General features: G+C 40.9%; 2 long non-coding RNA genes across 2 annotated transcripts in view; both read right to left on the reverse strand.

Annotated features, from left to right (window-relative positions):
* Nucleotides 1–542: 542 nt before the first annotated feature.
* LOC145428542 (uncharacterized) lies at nucleotides 543–5,471 on the reverse strand. Its single transcript, XR_013908834.1, has 2 exons — nucleotides 3,913–5,471; nucleotides 543–855 (listed from the first exon to the last, which is right to left on the reverse strand). It is a non-coding gene; the product is annotated as an uncharacterized LOC145428542 (long non-coding RNA).
* Nucleotides 5,472–18,645: 13,174 nt separating this feature from the next.
* LOC113020719 (uncharacterized) overlaps nucleotides 18,646–26,403 on the reverse strand; it is a 47,044-nt gene continuing 39,286 nt past the window's right edge. Inside the window, exons 4-6 of the long non-coding RNA XR_003272217.2 lie at nucleotides 21,203–21,257; nucleotides 20,377–20,447; nucleotides 18,646–19,429 (exon numbers count right to left, since the gene is read on the reverse strand). This is a non-coding gene — a long non-coding RNA (uncharacterized LOC113020719). The remainder of the gene's footprint in view (nucleotides 19,430–20,376; nucleotides 20,448–21,202; nucleotides 21,258–26,403) is intronic.

The raw sequence follows: 26,403 nt of genomic DNA on the forward strand, positions 1-26,403 counted from the left end.
CTGAACAAATTGCTTTGAATCAGATTCACTGGCATGGTCTGTTCTTTGTTATATTGGTTCAGTGTGATTACAGGATCAAGACTAGGCTTTGCATCAAATGATGACAGACTACATGGATTCTCCTAGTAATGTGTTCTCCTGTAGCCAGCCATATGTTGCTAAATTCTTGGCTTGTTGCTTGTTGAAGAGCTCCGCTGACTTTGGATCATAAAGGAAAGATTAGAAAGCTTGTATGATTGAATAAAAAGCATAATAATCAAAAGCATTATCCCATTCAGGTACTGGCTGCACTTGAATTGAGTGCAAAATGTTTTTCATTATAAAATCATTCGGAAAGTGTTTTTCAGCCAAGTTGTTAAGTTATTAATATGCCACTTGCTGCTAGTTACTAACCAAGCCACTATAAATCCCAAAGTAGATTATTTGACAAATGCATGTTACCCTTCATCTGAACCCAGACGCACACCCTTTATAGATACCTTAAAACATATGCAAGTGGTGATACATGCAATTGCACAGAAAGACACAAATGTACAGATAACTTCACTGGATGATTACATTTTATTTATTGCAAACTTATAATTACCAACGTTGTCAGCTATGGCAAATTTGCTCTTCATGGCAGAAGAAGAAAAGGTTCAACTTCACATATGAAAGGTACTTTCAACTACTCCATTATTTTCCAAGAAGTCATCACAGCAGTAGATCTGCCCTGCAGGTTTGATTTGGCACAGATATTGCACCGGATGCTCTTCCTGATGTAACCCTCCCAATTATCCTGGCTTGGGACAGGAACCAAGAGTACACTGACTTTGACCTCCTGAGGCTGTATTTTCGTCTCCTCCGGGAATCACACTGTAAGCCAGTTTCACATGAAAGGCAAATGTGTTATTCACTAACCATGGAAAAGCCATACTTTATAATACCTTACTTTATTATTATTATTATTATTATTATATTTATATACATTAACATAATCGAAGCATAGACACAAAGAAAAAACAATAACTGGGAGGATATTGAGATGTAAGAGCTGCTGACGTCTAAATAGCAGTGCCTGAGGAAGCCGGCACCAAAAATAAAAGCAAAGTTGGGGCAATGCAGTTCTACAAATCCTGCAAATAATCTTCATCAATCCATTAAAGAAAAAGCTATGAAAAGTTTTCTTTTCCCATAAGAAAATCACTTCACACCATGTACTCCATACACAATAATACTATACAATCCTACAAGTGCCTGATGTTTCTATTTGACAGACATTCCCATGGTATCAGCTGTCCTAGGTGCTTGCCAGGATGTTGCTGTCCCACACAGCTATTTCCTCTCAGGGCCAGGTGATTGACAAAGACACAACAGACCACAGAGCCAAAACGACCCAGTGCTTTACTGCCAAGCACTCTGGGTTACAGGACTATTCCCATACTGAACAAAAGCATTGAGCAACTGAGCACAGAGAGCCATATCAATTTCAGCTTTAATGAGCACCTTCTGTAGTCAAGCCTAATAAGCAGCGTCACCAGCTATCATCTCTGTGTATACTTACAGGAACATGAAAAAACACATTTTATGATTGCGGCTGTTACTCTAAGACTAACGCACAGTCAGCCAGTGGGAGATTTATGTTGCGATAATGATAATATAGTTTATATGGAAGTGAGTAAAACATGTTTTTCAGCTATCGTACTCATCTCATCACAGCACAAAACGCGATTGTGAAGCGACATCCGTCGGAAATGAAGGAAAAAGTGCAGATGTGACAGAACACCTATCTCTGGGTTTGGGGGCTGCCTTAAGTTGTAAACAGCTGCATGTCATCCAGCTTAGAGCAATGAGACGTGACCAAGTCTCCCTCCCTGCTGCACATCTCCCAGGACCTCTTCAAGGTGAGATACCATCAGAGTGATAACATCACATGCGGGCCCCAAACATCCCTTCATGAACAATATCACTGATTTTCTTTTTCTTTTTTTTTATCTCTCTCAGTTCTCCTGAGTTCCACTGAACGTACGTAAGCTTTTTTTTTTTGTCAAGCGGAGACACTGAGACAAATTTTCTGTCAAAGCTCTTTTCCTTCAGGGCCCTTTCGTGAACAGTTTGATGTCCGCATCAACTGCGCTGACGATTCTCATCTGTGAGGTGCCTGTGAGTGCACAGTAAACATAAGCCCGTGCATTTCCACAGTAGTTGTTGAGCTCATCAAATTTCACAGGACAGGCTTTCTTTGACAGGTGTCCTTAATGTTTGAGTATCCGTGCGCGGGAACGCTTACGCACTCACAGTTGCCTATTATTAAAGAAAACAGTCTGCCGTCACCATAGCGATGGCAGCGCTCTGAGATGGCTGCTGGGAGCGCTGAGAGCCCCTTGTCAGAGCAGAGTTTCCACTCGGCCATTTAGGATCACACCATCTCTTCACCTCTACTCCACATTCTGTTAAACAACTGAATCTTTCTGTAAAATTACTTTTTTCTCCCTTTCCTTCCACTCATTTTCATTTTCCTCTTTCCATATAGCTTCTTATTGGCAGTAACTCTATTCGCCAACACGCTTACACTCTCTGAGACACACCTCTATTAGTTTTTAGCTTAACAGACAGACAGCACAAGAAGGAAGGACATTGGCTGTCCAAGTTTTCCCACCTTGGACAACCATAATATCCTCTTAAGGCCTCATTATCTGGCATTACTCAGGGGTTTTTTGCACCTCAAACACAGTTTTCATCCTCAGTGAACTACAAATGTGTTTTTAGATTATACAATTTATTCAGATAAAATAAAGCATGTTCCTAGCTGGCAAGTACAACCCACAATAAACACTGTCGCTCACTTTAACGTCAAGGCAAATGATTCTGTCTAAAAAATACGTGAGTGTGAGTATAGCATAAAGCAACAAGTACCCGTTCATGTGTTTCACCCACCAAGCACAGTTGACTGGGCACAAGCTGTCAGCTTATGTGTTCTGCATGACTCAGATTTTCTGATTAGTGGCCTGTTTGCATAGATACTGAGCAACAAGAAACAAATGTGGCTGAAGAAAAAAGTATTCAATAAAGGAAAAGATTTGTGCAACTGAAGGTTCACTTTACCTTTGGCTTTTGACTCTTAAACTGACCTGGTTTAATTGGTTGTGTGTGAAAAATGCTGCAGATGTTCACAATCAAGCATCCATTAGCCTAAGATCTTACATATTCTACATTTTGCATCCTTGCTAAAGTGAGGTCACTTCCTGAATGTTGTGTATGCTCATCTTTGAATGCATAGCAACAAATGTGTCAGTCCTTTCCAACTCTTTCCAACAGGATGTCAGACAAAAAAGACAGTGATCTGTGTATCCGAATTCTTCACAATTACATGCTCTAATTTTCACTCTCATATGAAATGAAATATGCTGCAGAGAGCAGCAGCAGCAGCAGAGAGAGGTGGAGAATAGTAAGCTGAGGTGGACAACACACAGCAAAAAGGCTGGATTTTATATGGCTATGATAGGCTGTAACTATCAGATCATGGGTAAGTAATAAGATATTTTGTGGTATGCATGTTTAATATGTTCTTTTAATGTTTATGCATTGTTTTCTTAATAGTGCACGATATATATGCTAAACTTCACAAGAGATAAATTATTTCTCTATACCTGATTGTTCATGTCTTACAAGACATTGGATAAAGTTCATACATCAATTATGAAGCAGGTTACAACCTGGACAGAGCACCGTGTTGTCACTGACACAAAGAAACAGGCAACAACTCACATGCATATACACACCAACTTCAAGATTTAAGTTGCTGGTCCAACCTGGAGAATATTCAAGCCAATGAGGAAGAAACATCTAAACACCTTCTATCTATACAGCACTGCTGCATTAAAATTGTTTACAATTTATTAAAATGCTTTAAAAATATTTTTTCAGACATACCCCATCTCGTCCATGTAGCCTGTTTAGCTTTGCTTTGTTTCTTTTTTAATGTGTTCTGGCAATCCAGCATATTTCCAGGTCACGGTCCTGCAAGCGAGCCTCTGAGAGACTGGTCATAGTGCAGCTACATGACTTAAGAAAAATTTTCCACTAATGTGTAATCATCACCAGTGTGCTTTTATGAGCCGGATAATACTGTAAAACTTTGGCACCCCTAGCCAAGTTCTTTCATCTCGTTCTCTTCACCCTTAATTTTGCTCTTAATTTTTAAGGCAGCGGGATAATAAAATAGCTAGTAAGAACTGGAATGGCTGCAATCTGATGACAGAACTTCGGAAGAAGCTTTTTATGTGATGCGCAATAAAATAATCACATTTCAAAGAATGAGGGAGCGCTATAAAACCTGCTGGATCCAATCTGTTAACACAAACAGCTGTCAATATATGCTGAGTACAGAAGAGTACACATCGCGCTGTACACATACATGAGCGTTGGGAGAGCATGACGATGAAGACAATACACAAACACACTTTATTCCTGTTAATCAATTTTGCACAGTCATGCGGTTCTAAAAAATGTATGCCAATTTGTGCAAGTGTGCAAACTTATACACACCCAGCACAAAGCCACTGGATATAGAGCTACTGACACTTCCTCTGGGTTGATACTCTTGAACTACAATGACAGGCAAAACAAGTCTTAGCAGAGTATATTCATGCACTATTTAATAACCCTTGGCCTAAGGCCTTCAGCATACTAGGCAGGCAGTGAAGGGTGTGGCTAACGTACTTATTAGTCTTGGACCAGACCTGGCAAGACAACAAAATATTCACACTTCTGGTGAGCAAACAGTAGTCCTTCAATTCAACAAAACTTTCCACTGATAATAAAAGCAGTATTTTTGAGCATTTTATTTGAGGATCTCTTTTTGATTAAATGAGATAAAAGTTTGTTTTGCTTGAAATGCCTGAATGTCAAGTCTTCTTAAAACCTTTGTGAAATTCAAGACAAAATATAATTGCTTAGTTTCCTGGGAAAACTTTGTATAACTGCTGCAAACTGCTGACTATTCCCATACATGACATCCCATAATTTGAGTTCCGTCTCATTCTCTAGCGGTTGTGTATCACAGAGACAACATCAACAGTAAGCCTGTCCTCCAAGTGAACTGAGCTCTGTGCCCTGACGAAGCGAAGGGGAACAACAGCCCTTATGGCTATGGGACAGGTAAATTGCACGGGGAGACAAGGAGCTGTTTGTGTGAGACAGTAACATGACACTTTCTAATGCAGGAAGTGATTTTTTTCCTCCCACTGTAAAATAAAGAATCAGACCCTGAAAGGAGGGAGCGTTATAGAAACAATACTGGCACCTTTGTGTCTGTTAAGGTGTTAGAACAAGGTGATGTATGACTGACAAGCAATATGTTCCCAAGCCATGCGTGTCTCATCGTGTATAAAAGTTCACCGCAGTTTGAGCAGCAGTGGCGATATTACCATTCAACATGGTATGGTACAAGAAAATTGCCCTTGGAGCTTGCCCAGGCAGTAACTGAGCTGTGGAAGTGTAACAGACTTCTGTGTACAAGTCGCTGCAAAGGAGACCTGGAAGGAAATTTAAAGTTCTCCTCTTTCCTGTTTATAATTGCTTGTTGCATCGGATAACACTGTTTGCATTCAGGTATACAATTGTACCTGGTTGCGACTCATCAGCTTCCCTCCTTTCCTTCCCTGGAAGAAATCTCTTTTTGATCACTGAAAATAAACACCAGCAACGTCCCAATGATTAAATCTCCGTCTTAATGTCTGAGCTTTATGTCCAGTTTAGCAAGGCAGTCATGTAGAGAGATGAGGGATATGGTGCTTTCTTAGAGGTTTGGCTCGAGACTTGATAGGCCTCTGTGGCATGTAACTGTACCCAAACATAAAAAGCTCCTCTGCCTTACCATATAGCCACCTTGGCAGTGCTGGTGTTATGCTAACATATCACGTCATAGCACCATCCTGTAATGCCAAGAAGCAGACACACTAATGATTTCTGCTGTGTGAAGATGGATGTGATCTTGATGAGTAACATGACCATGATACGGATAACATATGTTCTGTTGCTTCTTCCCCAGATCAGGAGGTTGAAGGATGATGAAGTGTTAAGATGCCAGATCCCTGAAAGAAAGCCGGGTGATAGTAGAGAGAAAGAAGCGGGAGCAGAGGGAGAAGAAAAAGGAATGGGAGGTATGGGATTTAAAACAGTTCTCATGCAACATGCCAAGTATTAGGCTGGGGCACGCAGTCTATGACCTCACAGCGAGGTAGAGCCTCTCAACAGTCTCACTGCATCAGCCCCTCCGCTTTTGTGGTTTTGTTTGGGACGGATCAAGAAAGCCCAAATTGAGCACAGAACATGGAGGTGGGATGGCAGCCCGAAAATTAACTGAAGTCGGCCAAGCGCTTGTGGTCGTCTAGTCAGGTCAGCACTGGTCAAGGCAGAACATTGCCCCATCCATCCAGTAAAGCAGGCTTACCCTTGTTTTCTGGCATGACTGCGTCACAAAGAGAAGCCCCTGTTTCTGACCCAGAGCCTTTGTCTTTGAAACCTTTTTGGACAAAGCTGCCATGCTGCAGTAGTGGTGCAGACCCTGGACCTGGAACAAGAATCACAGCCAACAGCTTTTGAGGTGGAACCACTGCTCAAGCCCCGCACTAATGTGAAAAGTAAGGCTGGATGTGAGAGCAAGTAGAAGGACCATTTTGGGATTAAGGAACTGTACTCTTAGTGGATAAAGTGAGGCAACCTCACATCATGCTGAGGCAAAAATGGGAAAATGATTACAAAAAAAAAAAAAACCGCTACGTAAGTTGAATATACAGTTTATTTTAACCTAAATCTCATTCCACTGACAGAGAGACTGGAAGGGGTTTTTCTCACAATTGCTGTCTCATTTTTTGATTCACAACTGGGAAATACATGACTGTCAGTTACTGTTTGTGTTCTCATCAAATATTGTGTATCTTCTCTTGTATTATTTGTAGGGCAGGTCCACACACAAACAATGTTCAGCGGGCCTGTGTGACGCAACTGCAAAGTGCACTCTGAACATGATGCTTGGTAAGTGAGACATTAGACTGTGCATGTGTGAATTGAGAACATTTGGTGTCAATCCTGTTATGCTTACATCAGAAATCTCCTTCTGTCTTTGTAGATTTTGCTCCTCTCCCACAGAGCTGAAATTTATCCAGCAGCAATGTCAGCTAGCCAGGATGCTAAACAGTCCCAGGTGCTGTCAGAGCTAAGCTAACACAATAGGCCCACCTAAACTGTAAGGCCTTTGGTTTTACCTCAAGCTGCAGGCACCTCTCACTTAAGCATCCAAACTATAACATGAAAGTAATGGGCTAAGTAACTGAGCTAACCTTTGTGCACTCATACCCTGTCATGCATAACATCTATATTTCAACTACTATGAATCTCAGTTACATTTCTATGTTTTATGGGCAGGGACTGTTTTGTTTCGTTAAGTCCTCTGTAAGCTTGTTCAATGGAGGTGCTCAGTGCTTGCTGCCAATCACTTGGGCAGGTTTAATATAACTAAAGGATGCCAAACCCAAAACCACTCTAGATAAATTTGTTGGCTTTTGTAAATCCTGCTCCTGTTTAACCAGTAAGGTTAAGGCATTTTGTTGAACTTCCTACATTACACACAATACTTCCTGTTTCTGTTTTAGAAATATATGTGTCTGCGTGATAAAAGAAGCAGAACAAACTTGACTTTTTGTTTGAGTTTCTGCTCTGAATTTGATACACACTTTTAATCTTCAGCAACTGAGCGCGGTGCAAAACCAGAGCTGTGCAGCTGCTACTTTGATGCTTGTAATCCTCCTGTTTGTCAGGTGTGGGTAGCATTGGAGTCAGTATGGTATCTGCACTGCTTAAATGGCTATTTGCCAGCAGTATGTGAGGGCAGTGTGATTGCAGACATAAGCAGGTGAAGGGAGGGGTGCAGTGACTACGTGCTTGCAGAGTGGTTTTACAGAGGCCAGGTTAAGGGGACAGAGGAAGAGAAAAAGCAGAGGATAGATCATGATAAACTACGCTCTGCCACCATGCTCTGACTATAGATATGTCATTCACATTATGCACAAATGCATACCAAGAATGAGGTAAACAATATAGTATAGTTCGCACCATCAGAGCCCTTCTTATATTCCAAAAGTCATAGAAACTCGCCACCTCTGCACCTACAACCTTTTAACCACTCTTATCTTTTCTTCCTTTTCCTTTTTTTCTTTTAGTTCTAGGAGACCAGCGGTTCTAGATAGCAGCCAAAATCCCTCGATGACATCATTGTTTCCACTGCTACCACATTACCCTAAAAATCTTTTCAACAGTGTTGTTATCTCCTCTGGCACCAGGCCAATCATTTGTTGATGGTGCTCTTTGTCACTCCATCCCCTAGTAGGAAACATAAGCATCCCTATACAGTGTATACACACACACACACACACACACACACACACACACACACAAGCATACTCGCTGCCACCTCTGCCATGGAGAATGAGCCAATGTCTGCAGTAAGCAGACTTTGTGAAAACATGTCAGCACATATCCACTTTCTCGGAGGCCATTTTAGCTCGTTTAACTTGTCTAAAACGGAACACAAACAGTGCAAAGCTGCTCTGAACCTGTCTTCCAGTGCAGCTGAAATCTTTTTCATATCGTTTTACATCAGCAGCACCACGCAAAGAAATGGGCTGGGAATAGTGCACATCTCTCTGACTTAAGCTTTAACACAGAAAGCATGTCACCATGCCAAGTGGATCCCACCCCACAGCTGCAACACTGCAGCTTTTGGCCTGCATTGGAAGCATAGACACAAATCACTAATGTAAACCCTCAAAGACAGCCAAAGAAATAAACCCAAGCAACAGCAAAAAAAAAAAAAAGAAGAAGAAGAAGAAGAGAGGGAGAAAAAAATTAATCATTGCAAGAGATACAACCCTATTCCAACATAATGAGATCATTTACTTCATCCTTTCTCTTCTAAACAGAGCTCTATCACTTCCTCTTACATGTCTGATAAAACCAGTGTTTTCTTTTTCTTTTCTTTTTTTATCTCTCCAAACGTTTGTTGCAGCATTGCCGGGTCAGCCACAGGCCAACTGATGTCATCCGATTGTGAGCTCTGATTTGTTGTAGTGTCTCTATCAATAGTCATCTTTATTCAGCTACTGTTTGTTTTTCAACCCACACAGAAGCTAGACACTTGTCAGCGCTCACACATGACATAATGAGCGAGAGGTGGCTCATTAGTGTGTCAGTTACTCGGAGGATACGACCATCTCGTGTCAGACAGAGAAGCACAGAGACAGAATGGAAGAAATGGGGAGAAATGCAGAGCACACAGTAGGCAACGAGTTATGAGGAAATGAAACATAAGCTGCCTTTAAAACAGTGCCATGTGGAGAGAAGCCCTACAGAGAGTAAGGTAGAGGCCTTTAGTTCCCTCTGTCATCTCTTTCACAAAAAACGATCCTATCCTTAACCCTTAACAAACAGAAGGACCAATCTAATTGTTCAAACTGTGTTAAAAGGCTGCGGCACTATCGTTTAATGCAAAACTAACATTAAAGAAGTCTTTGTAGATGCAGGTAGATAGATTTGGAAATCATCACTGATGCACAGGGTAGGTAGGAAGGGTGATATGTTACAGATAAACCAATAAAGTGGTGCAAATAAATAAATTAGCTAATTAATTGAATGAATTAATGCTGCTGGATCGACAATTAAAACGAGACAAGAAATATAGGTGCTCAGACTTTGTCTTCACATGTCAGTCTTACATTATGTCTCTTTCCAGATGCTATCTGAGTTGATTAGTGAGTGATGAGTGAGTGAGTGTGTGGATGAGTAACTAAAATGGCATTAAGACAGAACACGAAAAACAAGTATTGTTTCCTGTCTGTCACTGGGAGCCATACATAATAAAGAACAATAAAGCTCAAGTGTTCAGCCTGCAATGACAAGACATTTGTTATGAATTCATTTGTGAATTTGTTATTAATTAATCTATTTCACAGATCATTTGTTCGGTGATTAGTTTAGTCTTTATTGTCTCCCTCAGGAGAAATATGGCTTGGACAAATGTGACTATGAGAGTGAGAGAAAGAGGAACACGGCTCTAAATTCACTGCTGCTGAAGTGTACTCAACATGTTGAGTACTGACAACGAAACTACGGTGCATGTGTGCGTGTGGGTGACCTGCCTGGAGTCAAGTTAGAAGGGCTGGAAGAAAGGAGGTGAGTTATGGGTAGTGTGGTGTTGCATTGCAAGCAGGCAGTGGGTGGTAGAGGTGGAAGTGCAGTGGAGATAATCCCCGGCTTTTGCCCTAAGTCCTGTGCATGCTGGGCAGATCAGTGGCGAGGGAGGGAGGAGTAGTGCTACCCTGTGATAGTCACCCAGCCTCAAGCCTTCCACCTGACCAGCCTGGAAGCCCTGCGTCCCGCAGGCCTGGAAATTGAGCCTTCAGCTCTAATCAGGAGCTGCTGAACAGTTCCTGCTAAGTCTAGCCGAACAGACTTTGAGCTTGTAGTTGGTGCGGCTATGTCCTAAACTGCCCCGTCCACTGATGATGCTATGATCTTTTGCTCACATGCAAGGGGACCATTTAGTCTTCAACCTATTATTCATTATATCTCACTATTTGCAAATCAGTGTGTATAAAAGCCATTGCTGCTACTGAGTGAAAATGGAGTGTACTAAGGAGCACAGAGCGGGTCAGTGGGTTAATGTGTTCAGTATGGCTATGGGTTTGACCCTGGGGAGAGATGAAGCTGATAGGTTAACCCAGGGGCCGAAAGGTCAGCTAACCCCATAGCACTCTTCGAGGCTGAGCCCCTATTCAGCTGGAAATCCTGAAGAGAGACCCCTTCAACCCACACATCACCCTGCATGCAGTTGCGAGCGCCAGCTGTTTAGAAGAGAATGGAAGGAGGGAGAAAAGAAGAGGAAGTTCAGCTGACAGGATGTGCTCCAGTCCCAAGACGCTCGATCACTCCCATCCATCCCACACTATTTGTTATCAATCATACCAAGAATTTTCTTATGTTCATTTCAAGCTATTCCCCCTCATAAAAGCTGAGTTGTAATATTTTTTTAGTATCACAGCTATAAATAATGCATTTAATTGGGATACCAGTTTCTGAAAAGGTTCTGGTGTTAAAAACAAATACATACAATGCATTCCTCCCAGTGGCAATAAACTCTGTCTCTTCCTCAGCCCATCATAACCTCTTGGTAACCTCAACACCATCACCACTGTCATTATGGCCATCACACTAATCACGCTTGGCCCCAGCTGTAAAGCCACAGTATAACTCCCATGTCCGTTGCTAAATAACTCCAACATGCCCCGGTTGTAAACACTTAAACACTTAGCACACTGCTATACTGGAGGGATTTTTCAGATTGCTAAGCTGACTTTTTTTCCCCCTACACCATAAGGTCATTGTTACTTCCCTCTGTTTACTGATTAAGTTCATCTCTTGCTTTCCCTCTTTCTGGGGAGTTCCCAGGTGCTTTAAAGGCATAGTGTGAAGTGTGAGTAGACTGTATCAAAACAGGAAAAGAAAGAGTTTGACATCACTATGGGGAATTTAATGCTGTGATTCTTATTCTATGTCAAGCAAAAGCTCAGCACCAGGATCAGACTGAATTTGCATTTGGTTTCTTAGATGTTAAAAGAAAGATCAGATGGGAGCGTAACTGTGTGAAAAAAGGTTGAATCACTGGTTAGCGTGCTTCTTTCTCACAGCAAAAAAGCAAATAATGAAAGGTGTTCAGTAAGAGTAGTACATTCTAGACGTTAGTTGCATTACATTGTATGCCATGAGAAATTGGGCCTAGTCCAAACAGGTGCCAAATAACAATAACCTGCAGAGATGACAGTGTCATTCAAGCTGCTTCTGGTGGAGATGGGACTGTTTTCTAAAAGCCATTCTCAGGAGGATTCAACATGGGTACTCCCATGAGTACAATGAAGCTTCACAAAAAGGGCTGAATCATTCAATGCCGGAAATTAGATTACAAGCACATGACAGAATCACATAAACAAATAAGCTCATGCACAAATACAACCTGTTACATTCTCTCCAACTGAGAAATAAACAAAATTAACAGTGAGTGTAGGTAGTTTTATGGCGCAAATCTTGCAACCGTCATTTTACACTGGGAGGCAAATCCACCTCCCCTACAGAAACACATTCCCAAAGAGAGGGCATACGGAGCCAATTGCTGGGAAAATTACCCAACCAACCTAAAAGCCTGCTCACTGTCAGACACTGATGTACGTTCCTGGAAACCTCAGGAAAAAAAGTGTCTCAGCATCGGAACATATCACACAAAACATCAATATTAAGAGGATCTCGCTTTTTTAGAGAAAAAAAAAGGGTTTTAGTATTTAACTTTCCCCAATCAGATTGTTTTAAGTGTTGTGTGACTACTACTCCTGCTGCATTTCACCCAGAACTAACTGACTGGAAGAGGGCCAGTGCGACGCGTTTCTCCATCCAAATAAATTTCCCTTAAATGTGTGAAATCATGCTTGATTCTGCACACAGGGGAAGTAAACTGTGGGAGTGGCTCAGCTAAGTAAACGCATTTTGTAAAGTGAATTGCTCAGTCATGGACAGACATTTTACAGATGTTTAGAAAATGTAGATTCATGATTTGATAGGTTGTGTAACTCAATGTTTTTTTAATTGGGGAGGGAGGGGGCAGGCATTATTACGCTATTATCCGTCATATTATTTAACCAGAAAAAAACATCTTGTCCAAGGTGCAGAATGAAATGCAGTGACACTGCATTAAAAGTGAAAAATAAATACAAATTTTCTATTGTTTGGAATTCAGAGTTTTCAGAGACGTGGGAAGCTTTTTGAATTTCTAATAAGAAAAGGGATAAGATCACATAACATCAACTTTCTGGGCTACATTTCAAGCAGGATGAATATCAAGAGAAAGCTGCCTTTGAAATACAATCACAAGGGAAGAAAAGCCCTGAGTCTGCAGTATTTTTACATCCTCTGTTTCAAGATAAAAGCGCATCTAAGTTCGTGTCAGATTCCTATGATTTCTGCACATGCAGAGCGCATCATGGCTTTAACCTTATTTACCCACAGTTACCAGAATGTTAAGCCTTAATGGGGACATAGGAGTGTTGCAATATTTATTTTAGCATATCTCTTGCTTTTCAGCACATTGTAAGAGCAGAGGAGCCACTAAGCGTTCCACATTGAATGCAGGACAGGACTGGCACAAGTTCATGGTTTGAGTTTCCCAAGCTGTGATTTTTTTTTCCTTGCAAAGTGCAAACATTGGCTATATGATGGCGACCTTGGTGTACATGCATGTGAAACGGTGTGTAGCAGCTGAATCAGAGTTGTGTGTTGGTACTGAGGGCCTCACTCATGTGTGTAGACTGTGTAAACAAGTCTACTTCAGACCTGATGGCTATCAACCAGTCTAGATACAGGAGTGACAGGTCTTATCTGGCAACGCGATTGGCTGTGTACGGTACGTCTGTGTGTGTGCAACAACTCACGGTGTGTTTTAGGATTTTTCTATGCAGATCTGTCAAAGAGCAAGCTTAAGAAATAAATAAGAAAGCAAACTGCACACGCTGGCACCGCCACCATCTTTGTGCTATCATTGTGACAGATCACTACTTGAATTCTCGCTGCTCCGCGCCGCTCTGTTAGCTTTACACGTCAGGAAATGAAATTCAAGTGCTGTGTGTAAAAAGGAACTTTGGGTGTGTGTGTGTCACAGGGTCACTCTTTTTCCCTGACCAAAGAGGTCTGCTTTGGTGGGCGTGTGTGGGAGGTAGAAAACCATCATGCTGGTTTTTACAACGAAATGAGATCCCACAATATTTTTTAATTACGCAACAAAAAATGGTAAATTTACTATTTTCAGGAAGTAATTAGCTTCCTTCTTGTGTATACAGAAAATCCAGTCTTAAAGGTTGATTATAAAGACTTCAAGAACCACCTTTAATGATGAGGAACATGAACCTGTTTTTGTTTCTTGTTGAGTCAAGAAACGTCATAGAAATTTCTAACATACAAGCAAACAAACAAAAAAAGGTGTTTTACCTGGGATTCAAACGTGATGTTTCTTCCATTTAAAAAGGAAGTGATCTTTTTTTTTTCTCAAGCACTTATAAAACGTTATAAACTGCAAATAAACAACACATGGCTACATGTGCTTTTAGGGGAATTTTACTTTTACCCTAACTTACCACACACCTCTAAGGAGAAGTCTGACCACAGTGCCTTTTTTCTGAGCATTCTCACCATATTTTACGATACCTCTTTCTGACAGCTTGACATTAAGACATCATTTATCCTTGGAGCTGACAGGTTGACACCATCCTTCTAAATTCATCAGAGGCATAATGAAACATCTCTAGCTGACAATGTTTCTTTTGGTAAAGTCCAGAGTATCACCAGACTTTCTAACGAAGAAGACAAGTGCTGACCTGACCTTTGACTTGACCTTTTCTCCACAGAGAAAAGGAATGAGCAACACTGTTTGAGAGAACTGACGCCCAAAAATTTTAGTCTTTTCCTTTTAAATTTGATTCTTCCTCTTTATAAGTCGTTAAAGGTCACCCAGAGCTGATGCGGTGAATCTCCCTCTGCTGGAAAATTTTCAGATTTTCTGTGTAAAATTAGGAAAGGGAATTTAAAAAAAAAAAACAATCATTTGTCATAATTTTCTTAGCTGAACAGATTCGGCTCTGCCAGCTGGCCAAAGTTCAAACGTGGTGTTCAGTGGCCTGGGAGTGACGTTCTCACCATGCGGTGACAAGCCCAGAGTGTTTGAGGTGGTCTCTCAGCCTGGATTCTGAATCCAGGAGTGAAATGGCCTGTCAGAGTGATGTATGATGTAGGAAGGGAAGAGGGTTGGCATCCTGGACTTGAGAACTTCTGCCATGCTCCTTCACTTTACACTGGCTCATATATGTCCATGCAACCTTTTTTCTTTCTAAAACATCAATTAAAAAAATACTGTACATACAAAAAACTTTCAGATTGCAGATGTGCCCTTAGCAAGAAGTTGAAAGCATTTTTAAAAATTGAATAATGGTTTAATTTAAGTCTAAGTAAATTAAATAATCTCCACTGACAGTAATTAAATAAAAGCACTGACCTGGACCAAAAACAAAGTGAGAAGTGACTTAATCAGAGAAATAAAATGTCTGTTACAGATAGTCGTATAAATATATTATGGTAATCACTTTTCCAGAAAGCTAAAGGGAAATGTTGCCTTGAATCAACATGTGCTTTCTCATAACATGAAGCTCACGTCATATTTACCATAATTGAAAGTAAACCCACAATTCTTTCTAATTCTAATTTCCTCTTCTCATTTTCACTCTTGGATCTGCACCATTATTTCTATCCTTGACCGACCCTCCCCCAACCCCCTTCCTTCTCCCCAATCCCACCCCCAAAACTCTCCCACACCCCTTGCCCCCACCCCTTGCCTTGCCACTGCCTCTTTGCATTGATGCTGATAATTACCACTGAATGGATCTGCAGATTCCCATGGATGTCAGTGGAGCCTTTGGCCTGCTCTGTCACTCCCCTCCTCCTCATCCTCTGCTGCTTACCGAGTCTCTCCTTCCCCTACTCAATGAGGATTAGGAGTGAGTAAGAGAGGCAAGTGATGGAGAGGATGATAGATGGTGCTTGCCTAGACCGAAGGATGGTTTGCCATGCAACCACCTTATCTGAGTCACCCCTCCAGTCCAGTCAAGGCTGTCACAGTGAATAAGTTGTGCAGTATCTGTTACCTTAATGTCACTCTCACTTTGAAGTCGTTTTATTGATGAAGTTCTTACTTGGGAAAATACAGCCAAAATACACTCAAGGTAAATCCCATGACACGTGAAAACCTGTTGGAAATAGGTTCTCTCCATAAAAGAACAATTGTGGAAAATAAGGAGAAAGGGCAGGGTATAGCAGATTCCCACCATTTCTTTTTTGCAAGCAAAGCTGAGCGGATCGACGTCATGGACATTGGGAGCCCACGCATCCTCGGCATGCCAGAGGTAACCGATACCCAGTCGGTGTTCAACCAAGCTCAAAAACCCACTAAAGCTGCTTTCGTCCAACAAAGTCCAAAAAGGGGCCAACCCTGTGCACCACAGTTAATCACATCACACCACAGGAAAGACGAAAGGCAAAGTATGAAAACTAGAGAGAGGAGCACTTTAAAATGGGTAAGAGACTTTACATGATGGGCACGATAAAGACAAAAACCTGCATGGAAAGAAGGAAAAAAATTACCTTATATTGACTATTTAAATCAATACGTACCAGCAGAGGCACATGCGTCACACGACTCTTTAGTGCAATATGTAATGTTCAACATGAAGCATGGACTCTCTCCAAGACCAAGTGGTAATTGTGTCATTTTTTCTTGGGATACAGCACCAATTTGAGGAAATGGTTTGGAGCGTGCTGAAAGGCATCAGTGCTGCAGGAGAGTTTGGAACCAACAAGGTTTGGCTCAGAGCTGTATGTCAACCACCTTCAAATTATCCTCATTAATGACAATTCCAAGGGGAAATGGTCATTTGTATGTGTGTGATAGTCTGGTATACAGGGCCTGTAATATTTCTGGATGCATACCAGTATGAAAAGTGGCATTCATTAGTTAAGGACACAGGTTTTACAGAGCTGAGCCATAGGCAGCCAGCAGATTTTCTGGCTCTGATTCTGTGTGAGAGCCTAGGATGTATTATTTGATGTCATAGACCAGTGGAATGACAAATACCACCACTGCCCACAGTTTTAGAAAAAGTGTCATATTATGTCAAATTCGGAATACATATGCTGACATTATTATTTTTTAAAGGCAACAAGTACAAAGTACAGCTTTGAAAAATCATGTATTTTAATCATCACGTATTTTAACAGGATAAAAATCTGTAATTAATAAAAGCAAATTAGCCAATTAGCCATGCCTTGTGGGCACATACTCTCTCCTTGAACTTGAATATAAATGGAGACAGAGTAAACCTTATACCAGAACCATGTGGAGGCTTCAAGTTGTAAGAGTTCACTAGTTGACAAGAATCTTCACATCAAAGGTTTGTGACTTGACACTTCTTGTTGAAATACTTCCTGATGCTGATAGCTACATAAATACTCCATGTAGAGGAGAGGTTGAATGAAAAGGCAAACTATCATTATCCCATCCCTTCTTCCCGTCTCCCCCGTATCATTTCCCAAGACTGTTTACCACAAACACAACAGCAACGCTGCCTGAGCTTATTATGGACAGCCAAGCTGCAACACGTTGCCAAGTCCTGCCCCATGGCCTGGGCCTAGCTCTGTTGTCTTGGTAACACAGCATCCAAGAACAGAGGGGGGGTTGTGTGATAGTGCTGGAGGTGGTGGTAGAGTGTTTGAGGGGGAGGCTCGCATGATGTCATCTTGTGGCATGGAGGGGGCCAATCAAACCCTGAGAAAATTATGTCACCTTTTGTTGAGCCGGTCCATTCAAGGCTATAGAAGTGCAGTGAATTGAGAGCTGCCGAGAGGTCATTTTTTCCCCCCTGAGTTGTGTAAATGTGTATGTGTGTGAGAAAAGGGAGGAGAGAAAAAAGGGGGGAGGCAGACAAGCAGAGAAGTGCATTGTGGACATGCTAATGTTGTTGAACATAAGCAGGGCCATAAAGATGTCACAAAGCTCAACTTCCAAAACATCACCACCGGGGCCTTTATCCCGCTTGTCGGTTTTTTTTTTTTCAGACGGCTATGACCTCGTCCACCTCAAATTTGAGTCTTAATATGATTCCTATGATGCCCGAGACAAGTTGTCAAGCACTAGAATAAAAGCCTGAACAAACTGTAATGGAACTTGCCCAGTCAGCTTTGTTTTATCACTGAGGCAAGGACAACAATAAGTAACCCCTTGAGGAATAATTACACCCTTAGCAACTATACACTCCTTCACCTATGTGCCATTCCCTCTCCCCACATGGCCCTTAGCTCCCACCCACCCTGACGCAGACTTTATTGAATCGTAACTGAAATGACAGCGAAAGACAGCTGAATGGGAAGTCACTGCTGAAATGCTGAAGTCACTCAGACTAAATGAAAACAATGCATGCATTAGCAACGTATGTTGAATATTTTTGGGACAAGACGAGGGATCTGTGGGGATTTCTTCCACAGTATGGTTGGAAACTCCCTGCATTTTGACACACGTTGACCTATTATGTGACATTAAGCACTTCTCCATCAACATCATACGTGACACGTTTGTAGAGTGTAAACTCAGCAAAATGATGTCATCTTTTTACTGTTACTTCTACAATTTTTTGTGATTATAGTAAGTGATGCATTTACACATTACATTGTAACATCAACCAAAAATATACATTCAGTATGTTGCGATTGCCAGTAAAACTATTAAAAATCACTGTTTCAGTTTAAATGTAACATATTACATTTTTACTGTAAAGTTCACCTTTACCTTGTCTTCCTTTGAAGAAAAAAAAAAAAGATAACACCCCATTTATTCCTCAAATGCTAGACTAGCACATACTGGCCTAACTAGTAAGGAAGCCAGCATGAATAACCGTAACAATGAACACCACTGAAACATCCAACCATTTATCTCATGTATCTGGAATGACAACACAAACAAACAGCAGCTTGGATACACCTTTTAATTTCTGCTAACAGGGCTTAACAAAAACAACAAAAGCTATGGAGTCATAAATCATAATGAGAATAAACTGCTTGACAGGATTATTAACTGAAATTAGCAGAAGCTGCCAATGTGTCACAAAAAAATGCAGCGTAAGAAGGAGAATTCATGGTTTTACATTAATGACAATGGCTTCTTTGTCGAAGATGAAAATCACATATCCACTGATTGAGTGATTCGTCTGATTAATCTCAATCACATGTGCATTAAGTCTTTATACACAGTAGGAGACATCTTTTGTGCTCCTCCCTGGATAAACGTTCTTATGCAGTTTTAGAAGAGCCACTTTGAAAACAGTCACATTACCAAAAATGACAAAAATTACACATTAAATGTTGAAGTTACTGAATGAGCGACACTGTAAATAAAATCTGCAAAACAAGAGAAGATACATAGATGCCGGGAAATTATCATCATAAAATCAATTAGAAAAATAAAGTCAAACAACATGCTGTATCCATCAAAGTAACTATGGTAAATATATGACTCTTCTATAGAGCATTTCTCCAGATGGGGCTTACTGATCTGTTCCATGATGTCTGAGCAGCAAAACGCGATTCACCGTCCTGCTGCGTTTATGTCATAGCTTCTCCAAGCTCACGCTGCTCACTGAATCCTGGGAGCTAGATTGCCAGTGTTGGAGCTCATGTTGTCGGCAGCCTTGCCAGGAGCAAACATCTGCTTCAGAGGATGCTGGTCCAACAGTCCAAACCAGGATTTAGTATGATCCTGGAAACATAATACAGAAACTAATGACTGACTGGAGCCCAAAACCACTTACTTGAATATTGAGACATTTCTCATACCCGCGCTTAAGAAAAAAAAAGATAAGTATTGGATCCTTTATAACAATGCTTTGCTTAAAATGTTGAGTCAACGTTTTTTAAAGTTACGTCAAATAATTATTAAATTAATAAAACATCAAAACTGATCAACTACTGCGCAGCTGATTACTTTAGCAGAACAGAACTGGCTCTTTTCAAAAAACTGCTGACAAAAGAAATGGGCCTGAGAAGAAGAATTATCCACAGCCTCATTATCACATTATGGTGTGTTGGCTAACTCCAGATGCCTTTGTTGGATACAGCGTACCAGGCCAGGTAATCATGCAAATGAAGCTAACTATTTTTCATAAAAGAAAAGAAAGATAAGTCCATCTTTAAGACTAAAGATAGAAATATAAGCAAATTGCTTAATAAGCAGCTGAACAGCTGAGTTATTTTCTGAATTCTCATCTAATCTGGCTTCAACATCTGCTTTTAAGATGACATAATACACAGAGGTGCTCTCCTGACAACCCAGGCTTTGCTTTACCCTCCACAAAATGACATGACGTTGTCTACCACCCACTCAACCCTGCATGTTTTATGGCAGAAAAGTGGCAGGACGGGCCTGCCCCGCTTGTTCTTTGCCCGGGGAAGGAACATGTCAGAGGATAAGCAGTCATCTATCAATGTTTCCTATCTTCTTTCTGCTTGTCTGCACCTCTGAGTTGGTTTACCTGTGAGTAGTCACGTTCCATCAGTGTACAGTATAGCTTCATTCTTGTACTCTTTCTTCATGCGCCTATTCCCGCTCTCACTTTTTGTTACCACTACACATTCTTAGCTACCCTTCTTTTTTTCATTGTGGCTTTAGTTTTGAAAATCAGGGAAAGGAGGACAGATTTCCTTTACCTGACTTTGTGCATCTCTTCTGGCCTCCATTCTGGATTTTCCCTTCCCACGTTTCTCTCACATGCCTCACCCTGGAGCACAGCCAAGCAGAGAAACATCAGCATACAGCACCAGGTTTCAACCTGCCTCTGAGTCTACGCCTGCCTGTGTATGTCTCTCTCTGCCCGAGGCTGCAACTGAGGCCTGCCCCTATCACCATCCCTCATCAGCACATCTACTGTACCTGTCTGCTGGCACCCTGCCATCCATACACAGTTCTCCATTTGGTGAGAGAACAAGATGGAAGGGAAGAAAAAAAAAAGATAAGGCAAGCCAAAAAATCTACAGAAAATGACTACTCATGTTGAGGTCAAGCAGATCTGACCTCCAATGAGAACACCCAGGAGTATCCTGAGAGGCACAAATACAGTACCACTCATTCAGTTGGCTGGGTGCACTGTGCAATCCCATCAACAGGTTTCTTTGAAAGCCACCGACTCTGTGGTGGGCCATCAAAGCATATCTTCATTCAGTTCCACTGAAAGGATCTGAGGCTCCTGAGAGAAGTTGTGTTTGAAGTGATATCTCTGTGTCCCTGCATTCTTTACTGTGCTGTCATGACTTGGGTTACACAATAAAAAAAACAGCAAGAACACGGGCATGAATCCAGTGGCACCACCCTGATCACATCTCTCATATATGTGAACTACCACTTCTTCCTCTGTTTATTTAGTCAACATACCATACTGTGGTTGTTTATAGCAACGGTCGCTGCTCCTCATAAGACGACACTGTGTGTAATCACGTACTCCTAGGCTTTAAGATCAAACAAAAGACAGAATCTTACCTGTTGAATCTCTTGAGGTCATGTTTCCATTACTCAGCCCCTTCTTGGTGATCATCTGAAAAAGATAAAGAATGGCGAAATAAAGTGATTCAGAGAGAGGTGCACATATAAGACAAAAGAAAAAAAAAACTGGAGTCATATTTTATCTCGACCAACACTGCCCAAACTTGTATTAAGAAACTTTGATAACTGTAAATGAGTAATGCCAAATGTTCCCTTGATTTACAGATGCCACAAGATTAACCCGCAGTGTTGTATAATCTCTGAGTCTTGTTGGGTGTTAAAATGAAATCATTTAGTACACTTGCTTGAACTGATTTGGATTATGTTAATATTCCTATAATTAATTATATGGTTTCCCATTTTGGCCTCTAAATATTATAACAAGAAAAAACAGAGAGAAGGAAACAACAGTACAATAAGAATTACAGGTCATGTGCACTTTATCTTTTTAAAATAAATGAATAGTACATAAGACAACTTGCTTCCTCTCCAGTGTCTGTAAAAACAACAGGTCTCTCACAGACATACAGATCATAAGTGACTTGACTCATTTAGGGAAAGTCCCACTTACTCATGCAAAATTATATTTCAAATTAGAGCCAAAAAAGCTGCAGTATGTAGAAGTATTTTTTTTTTCTAATGGCATGTTCAGGGTTAAGCAGCTGGCATAGGCAGCTAAAGGCAGTACCGGTTTTCTAGTCTTTACCTCTGCTAATTCACTGAATGGGAGAAATAATATCCTGCTATGAGTTTGCACAATCTGTGCACAGAGTTTTGCTCTTTGCTCCACTGCCTGTGAGTGAAACCCCAGTACACCTCTGATATCTCTGTCTGTGAAATGGACCCATACAGCTGACAGATGTAGCTTGCTATCCTAGCTTGCTAGCATTAGCTGATAACTAATAGCTCAGAATTACTCTCTGGCCTAAACATAGCAACTTTAAGCTCAAGAAATTTAACATGGTAAGCCAAAGCCTCTTTTATATGGAGTCTATGGGCACTATCGTTTGTTAGCTCTAATAACTGAAATTTGTGAGCATGTTGTACATGTAGAAGTTAACCATATGAAAAAGAACAAAAGCAGAAAATGACTCATATATGCATGACTGTATGTAAAAATAAGTGAAAGCAGTACTTTCGCAGAAACTAAAAAAAGTCAAATCCGGATTAGAAACTGAGATCTACGTTTCATCTTTGCTTAGTGTAAATCTAGGGTTTCAGGGGAGCTCTGCAAAACCTGGCATCCCAGGAAAATTTAAGTAGCCAAAGTAGCTTTTCCATTGTAACATTTAAAATTTATTTGGTGTGCTGGTTTTATTTTATGAGGTCAAGAGGTTCAGGTAGATACTGAATCAAGACTCTTGCAGGTTTCTACAGCACATGCAAACACGTTAAGAGGCTGGACCAAAGACAGCGTCGGTCACTCTTCATCCATTCCAAGACAAAGGCGCTCTCTGCTTCTGAGTTTCATTGTCCCAGAACTGTTGCCTTGGCAACAAAGGCACTGTTTCCAAGTGACACAAAGCCTAAACTAAAAAAACTCTCCTTTTCAGGTTGAAGGCTCCAAGAGTTGAGGGGAAAACAGCAATAACAGGACGGTGGGGAGAGAAACTGAATACCGGCAAATTGCTTCCCAGAGTTTCTGGAGGACATGGTAAAATGATTCTTTCTTTCCTCTGCCTTTTAAAATACCTTTCCCTGGCACTAGGCACCATAGGTAGTTGTGTGCTGGTCCCATTTCTTTTATATCCTTTCTTATATTTCCGTTTTTTTCTAGCTATCATACTGTGCTAAGTGAGTTATCATGTACACCAGCAGACTGGAGCTGCATGTGGCTAGGCTAAGCCTCCAGATGAGGTAATGTTTAGAGAGTTGGTGAGCCAGCAGAAGGGTTGGTCAGGTCTTGATTAGCTCAGGGGTAGGGGCTCTCTTTAATATTGGACACCCCTTTGTCTGGTCAGATTACTACCTTATGAAAAACTACTCCTGCTGACACGCCTATTGGGATCAGAGCTTCCTGCTTGCTACATCATCCTGCTTATGAGTTCTCCACACACAGGAAAACACTTTCAAGCAACAGCACTTTCACACACACTTGCAACTCTCACAAACTCTCAGAAGCACAATTACTAAGAAACTCACAAGACCTGTGCATGCATTTACACGACACTCCCAGGAGCACTCATTGATATCACCTCCTAGGGCCTCCTCTCTTCCATTTGTGTATGCCATGACCGCAGTTGACGACCTCGAGATGGAAAACAACCTGCAGTTATTAACAAGGCCAGATGACACACAAACACACGCTCATGCACGCTCACTTGTTTTTATTGTGGTCGTCTCCTCCGGCCACTCTCCAATGAAAATCACATGATGGACCTCTTCCAGCTCAAAAAAAAAAAACCCATCTGAGAATCTCGACCACAAAAACATCAATAAACATTTTTTTTCTATTTATGTAAAAAAAAAAAACAACCCAGCAGATTCATAGGGGAAGCTTTAAGGGGATTTTAATCCTAGCAGTCTTGTAAAAAGGGCTCAGGCTACAGGATGATTTCAATTATTTGATATAATTTCTGATGGTCCATTAGTTCAAAATAAAGCTCTGATTATAAGAGATGTGTAAACAGAAAGCTGCAAACAAAACCTTCATCCGAGTCTGTAGCAGAGCTTTGCTTTTTTCCAGATGTGTAATTGACTGTTAATTAGTGGTGGCTTTATTTCTGCAAATAAACCGTGTTTAAACCGAAGAACAACGGAATAAAAGCAAAACTCTGGTGTGTTTGACCACATTGCAAACTTCAACACCTCTCTTTTTCTAGTGGAGGCAAGCCTATAGTAGCAAATGATTACATGTCTGCGTTGCACTTTGTGAAAACAAATTAATACTTGTAGGTGTATACACACAAGTATTGAAGTACATATATCCATACACACACACACACACACACACACACACACACACACACACACACACACACACACACACACACACACACACACACACAAATCAGTCAGGGACACTGGCACAACCTTGCGCCAGCGGTCCTTTAAACCAGTCATGTGAAACGACCCGTTCCTTTCTGCAAATCAGATTACATCTCCGAGCTGAGCTAAGGTCTGCAAGTCTACACACACATTCAAAGTTTGGTGGCTATACTCAGACACAAACACACAAAAACACCCACACACACACGCACTCAGTTAATCAGATTTTTCCCCACAAAACTTCCTGTCTTTGTGAATGTACAAAAAAAATTGACAGCATCGGACATTGGCCAAAATAATCATTTAAAAAAATGCAATATCCAGTTAATTTATCGCAGATTCCTTTGATTCCACATTCCATTAAAAAGAAATATATATATTTTCATAGAAGGCTGTGAGATAAGCCTTCTTTCAGCAGCCTTCGACTGCTGTTTGGCAGATCAGCTATGGAATGAACACATGCGGAAACATGTTTATAGCGTATTTGGCAGGAATGCAAATGATAGATGATTCACAAATGATTCAAATCCTATTCAAGTTACCATGCACCAGAGAATTAAGCCAGGAAAATAACAGTTTATCAAGCTTAAGTAAGTGTCAATTTGGCTTTGGTCAATGATTTTACTTTAAACAAGCCTTATTATTCTATGGAGTAATGAAGTTTGGGTTAGCACATAAATAAGCACGGTGTGGCAAAGTTATTATACACAGTGTGCATATCCTTAATGACTGCTTGGTTCTATGATACGCTGCTGAACACATCTAACATCTTTGTGCGTTTTAGCTTCAGTGGTCAGATTCGTAACTATTTGCAGTTTTTTTTTAAGTTACAGTGTTAAAGAGGATGCTTGGCTTGATGCTGGTGGACTGTTTGGCTTAATCAAATCCAGACAGTTGGAGAAGTATAAATTGTCTCTACACAATCTATGTTAAGTCTCTACTTTTTTAGTCTACTCTCCGTCTACTACCACTTACCATTTACGTCTTTAAAAATGTTTTAAGGAAATCTAAATTACTTTTGAGTCTGGAAGAAGAATCAATGCTTTTCAATTTCCATTATAAAAACAAAGAAAGTTCTTCGTGGATCTACTGCATAGCTGAATGCCTTTGCCTGTTTTGCCCTTGGTGCCACAAAGGTCAGAAGGTGGGAAGCTGTGGGTGGCAGGTTGAGACAGGGTGCCTACAATGGGGTGTCAGGACTCTGTCAGTCAGTCCAACTCAACTGGGTCATTCTCTCTTCACAGTGACATTTGAGAAAACCAGCAATGGGGACCGGCTGCACAGGGAATGGAGGAACAGAGGCACCGCACCCTGGTTTAGGTTGCACTGGATGCTCAGATAAGACAACAGGAAGGGGAAGATTTGAGCAGGGCAACATGGGGAGCAAATCATGGCTACCATTACTCAGGAAGAATTCACTCATCCCTCAGATCACTTGCCACACCTGTGGAGGCCAGTGTCTAAATCACACAGTGCCACCAGTCAGAAGTTTAGAATTGGTCACCAAAGCCTCAGATTAGAGTCAATGTAAATTGAGATAGCATAATGCCCACAAAAAGCTATTGAACTGGAAGCTCTGGTTGCGTTGCCCAAAAATTAAAATAAACGATACAAATATTTAATATATGACACAAACCTTATTAGCTTCAACAATCCAAATCATGTCAATCAAGTAATAGTAATAGTAATTTATCAAAAAAGCTGATTTATCCCTGTATCTAAGGCAAGGTAACAACACAAGAAATTATTCTCTACAACCATATGCCTTATTTTTGTTATAACAGAACAAATGAAGGTGAAGGGTATCTAGTATCTGCTATGTAAGAGGTCCAGTGTCTAAACAGCTGCAATATGGTGCAAGACATTGATCAAAACAGTCTTAGCCACTGAGTTGCCAGTTGAATTTCTCATGTCTTATGGTTGTATCTGTAATATTTAGAATAAGAAAACGAGCAGTGTTCCACATTATAACTTGTGATGATAGCTGTCATTATTTTAGATATTTAGGATATTTGATAAAGTCATAGACCAATAGATCAATAAAAAACCTGTTATGATCCTACAATTAGAATAGATTGGTGGAAATGGAGATGCTGTGTGCTGTGCAACTCAAAAGACAGTCCTACAGTTCACTTACATTACAGTATGTGCACACCCACACACATAAGCAAAATAAACCACAATGTAGTGTCTTCATCTGGAGTTTATTT

The sequence above is a fragment of the Astatotilapia calliptera genome, chromosome 4 (assembly GCF_964374335.1).
Source record: "Astatotilapia calliptera chromosome 4, fAstCal68.1, whole genome shotgun sequence".
NCBI lineage: Eukaryota > Metazoa > Chordata > Actinopteri > Cichliformes > Cichlidae > Astatotilapia > Astatotilapia calliptera.